General features: G+C 55.0%; 1 non-coding gene across 1 annotated transcript; it reads right to left on the bottom strand.

The window, feature by feature from the left end:
• Positions 1 to 285: 285 nt before the first annotated feature.
• Positions 286 to 358, bottom strand: trnav-cac (transfer RNA valine (anticodon CAC)). Its single transcript has one exon. It is a non-coding gene; the product is annotated as a tRNA-Val (tRNA).
• Between the last annotated feature and the right edge of the window lie 3,223 nt (positions 359 to 3,581).

Raw genomic sequence — 3,581 nt, forward strand, 5'->3', positions numbered from 1 at the left:
AGGCCCCTGCGCACCGCTGCCGCCGAAATCCAAAGGGCTGCTCCTGTAAAGGTAAGGCTTTTTAAATTCACTACTCACCTCCAAGAAGGCCCCTGCGCACCGCTGCCGCCGAAATCCAAAGGGCTAAGTTATGTTTTGCTTGAAGTGGAAGTTAAATTGAGAAGGCAGGGCTTTCGAAAATAACCACATCCATACGGGTGCATGCATTTTGCTATTCCTCGGTGATGAAGACCAGTTACGAGATTGCGGCAATAGTCAGCAACAGACTAACCTGGTAATACGAGATGTTTCTGCCCGGTTTCGAACCGGGGACTTTTCGCGTGTGAGGCGAATGTGATAACCACTACACTACAGAAACAGCTAGATAGACTAGGAGGAGCCCTACTCAGAGAGATAGGGGAACTCTACTGCAGACAGACAGAGCAGCTCTACTCCAGGCAGACAGGAGACCCCCTACTCCAAACAGACTGGGAGGATCCCTACTTCATACAGACAGGGGAGTTCCACTCCGGACAGACAGAGGAGCTCTACTTCAGATAGCCTTGAGGATCCCAACTCCAGATAGACAGGCGAGCACTACTCCAGGCAGATAGGGGCCCTCTTCTACAGACAGGCAGCATAGCTCTACTCCAGGCAGATAGCAGGGCTCTATTCCAGACAGACAGGGGGCTCGACTCCAAGCAGACAGCAGGGGCGTCATTCTCCGACCCCCCGCCGGGTCGGAGAATGGCCGTTGGCCGCCGTGAATCCCGCCCCTGCCGAAGTCTCCGGTACCGGAGATTGGTCGGGGGTGGGAATCGGGCCGCGCCGGTTGGCGGGATCCCCCGCTCAATTCTCCGGCCTGAATGGGCCGAAGTCCCGCCCAGAAATTGCCTGTCCCGCCGGCGTAAATCAAAGCTGGTATTTACCGGCGGGACAAGGTGTGGGCCGGCTCCGGGGTCCTGGGGGGGGGCGCGGGGCGATCTGACCCCGGGGGGTGCCCCCACGGTGGCCTGGCCCGCGATCGGGGCCCACCGATCCGCGGGCGGGCCTGTGCCGTGGGGGCACTCTTTCCCTTCCGCCTCCGCCACGGCCTCCACCATGGCAGAGGCGGAAGAGACTCTCCCCACTGCGCATGCGCGGGAAACTGTCAGCGGCCGCTGACGCTCCCGCGCATGCGTCGCATTTCCGCGCCAGCTGGCGGGGCAACAAACGCCATTTCCGCCAGCTGGCGGGGCGGAAATCCCTCCGGCGCCGGCGTAGCCCCTCAATGTTGGGGCTCGGCCCCCAAAGATGCGGAGCATTCCGCACCTTTGGGCCGGTGCGATGCTCGTCTGATTGGCGCCGTTTTGGGCGCCAGTCGGCGGACATCGCGCCGTTGGGGGAGAATTTCGCCCCAGAGCTCTACTCCAGACAGACAGAGGTGCTCTACTTCAGTCAAACTGAGGAGCTCTACTCTAGACAGACAGTGGTGCTCTACACCAGAAAGACAGACAAGCTCTACTCCAGATAGGCGGGGAGGTGCCCTCGTCCAGATAGACAGGGGAGCTCTACTACAGACAGGCATGGGATTTGTACTTCAGGCAGACCAGGGGAGTTCTACTATAGACAGACCGGGGAACTTTACTCCAGACAGGCTTGGAAGCCCGACTACAGGGGAAATCCAACCAGGCAGATTGGGGAGCTCTGCTTCATACAGACAGGAGCTCTACCCCAGACAGATGGGGAGCCCTACTCTGGACAGACTGGGGGGAATTACTCCAGACAGACATGAGAGCCCTACTCCAGCCAGACAGCTGAAGATGATTCTAGTGAACCGGACATGGCTCCATATGGGGAGCACCGAGGAATCAGAGACGGCACGCTCAATGAAACAGCAGATGTCACAAAGGACACTGACACAAATAACTTTGTGAAGGACTCGAATTCTCCACTCGGTGTGGTCATTGAGCGCAGCAAACACAACAACAAAACCTACGAAAACAACAGCAAAGACAACAACAAGAAGCGTACCAAAGGCACCAACGTCAACAACAAGCACGACAAAAACAACAACACTGGCAGAACAATTGGTACGACATGGTACAACTCTGCAAATGCAGGACTAGGTAACGGCACAGCTCCTCACGCTGGCAAGAGTACAGCCATACCATGGCATGACAGCAAATCTCACTGATTCAAGTTTGCTCCACTATGAACAAGCAATCCAGTTTACAACACAGATTACAGACTACATCGCTACCACAAGCATCGGAAAACTAAAGAGTCCAAATCAGACAACGAAGTAATTTGACCACTTCTTGGTTCCTTAAGCACAGGGACACCGATGGCGTTCACAAGGCCATGCCACCATCAACATCACCACCTCACCAACAAAACAAGAAAGCCACTCGACCATATTAATTCATGAACTTTGGACTCATACATATTATTTGGTATTGTATAATCATCACTATCATCATAACTTGTACATGTCATCACTTATCTACCTATTTTGTTCAATTTTCTTTAACACGTACAGAAAATATATAACACGAAAAAGGGGGGATGTGGTGATATGCATCACTGTAAATACACAAGGGGTTAATGTAGATACACTAGGACTGAGTAAACATTAGAGGGAGCACCAGAGACATCATGACATGCAGACATACACATAGAATAGGACATGACCAATGGGCAGTCAAGACACCCAGAGGTGACACTACCACAAGGGGGCTGCCCATATAAAATGGCAGGGCACACATGCTCTTTCTCTTTCCACAGGTGACACAGGGGCAGATCGGAAGCATCACACCCACCGCATGGCTTACAGCAGACTGGTTAGTTAGATTGAGTTACTAAAGTAAGATTAGCAGGAGAGTCGAACTCAAGTAGGAGAATTGTTAACTGTTCAATAAATGTGTTAAACCTATCTCCAAGTCTGAACCTTCCTTTGTCAGAGTACACATCAAGGAAGCAGCTTATGCTGCATGAAGAAGCATAACACAACACGTGCCAGCACCCATACCGGCCTCCATGGCCAGGTGCCCTGGCCACGAAGGTCACCAGCTACGCAGCATGTGTGCAGCCTATGTCCGACTGTCTAACGCTGTGCATTTTCTTCCTCCCCCTCCCACCCCACCACCCCCACCCAGGAGAAGCCAACCCACAACCACCAGGAGAGGGACACATCTGGAGGGGGGCGGCTGGACTAGCGGCTCCTCACCTCAGCACAGCAGCGTGCACTGGGCCCGATTGGTGGGACCGGAGAGAGGGCAGTCGCCAGGGTGGAGGTTGGCATCGGGCGTGCACGTGAGACCCTGCTGAATTGTGATTCCCATGGCACGTGTGTCATGACCCCCTCCACCACCCAACGGCCGCACACCACCCCCACCGCCTTCGTCCACCACCACCAACCCCACACCACCCCCACAATCCTTCTCCACCCACTCCACCCCCACCAACCCCCACCTCTCCCCATACGACCCCCACACCAACCCCCCACCCCCCCACCCCCCTCCACCCACACCACCTCAGCCCAAGACACCTTGGAGCACCAGTCCAGGAACGATGCTGACTTCCCGACACAGCTGTCTCCAACACTATCCACCATCCTAGAG

This window comes from Scyliorhinus torazame, chromosome 8, assembly GCF_047496885.1.
Source record: "Scyliorhinus torazame isolate Kashiwa2021f chromosome 8, sScyTor2.1, whole genome shotgun sequence".
NCBI classification, from domain to species: Eukaryota; Metazoa; Chordata; class Chondrichthyes; order Carcharhiniformes; family Scyliorhinidae; genus Scyliorhinus; species Scyliorhinus torazame.